Genomic DNA, 923 nt, shown 5'->3' with positions numbered 1-923 from the left:
AAGAATAATACGATGGCCAAATTTAAAGTGGCAAGTTATTGTACGTTTGTGTGTGTGTACTTTTTTGCCGAAGGTGGGGTCCGGACCCCCCCCCCCCCCCCATCCGGCCCTGTTAAGGGCAGGAATCCTGGCAGGTAGCGGATACCTTAAAAAAAGTAATAATATTTATTTTTTTTAAAAAATGCCAAATCATTTAAGTATGCTGAAAATCTCTTGTTACGGATATGAATATCATCCGACCAGCTGATCGTAAGTTTTTCTTTTATGTTAACTACTGTCCAAACTTGACGGCATAATAAGATAAGAAACGAATATCAACTGAGTAATGATTTAAAAGTAATACAAAAAATCTTTATGAACGAAAAAATCGATTCGTGTTGTTAACAAAAGATATAAACAAGATAATTTTGTGTTTGTCTTTTTTTGTTTTTACCAAATGTAAATTTTATTGAGGCAACTAATAAATCATTTTCAAATTAGTACGTCATAAGTGATTAGGAACAAGACCGTAGTCGTATCTATCGTTTATTTTTTATTTGTTTTTACGTCGGCACTAAATAAAACGTATGGCGTCTTTGAATAAAGCATAAATTCCCGTGTGTTTAAATGAACCTCGCGTTAAGTCCAATAACAGTTATCTCAAAAATTCTGGTATCTGAATCAACATCGATATACTTAGCCTATTTTTACTCCGCGATGAAATACGTCATACCAGGGAACACCTATTTCTGTTTTTAATTTTTCACCAAGCAGTTACCTCTCTTTGATCTAAAAAGGATGTTACTCCGACAACAAAAATGAGAACAAAACAAACTTTAAATGAGACTATGGTGTGAAAGTAACTTTGGATTTTACATTGAATTTTTGGCATATGTTGAAACTGTAAATGAACTGATACCGTAATTCTAGGTCTCAAAAGAGTT

Source organism: Sinohyriopsis cumingii, chromosome 3 (assembly GCF_028554795.1).
Source record: "Sinohyriopsis cumingii isolate HCF-2022 chromosome 3, ASM2855479v2, whole genome shotgun sequence".
In the NCBI taxonomy this organism is placed as follows: domain Eukaryota; kingdom Metazoa; phylum Mollusca; class Bivalvia; order Unionida; family Unionidae; genus Sinohyriopsis; species Sinohyriopsis cumingii.
Note: the sequence above shows the minus strand (reverse complement) of the source record.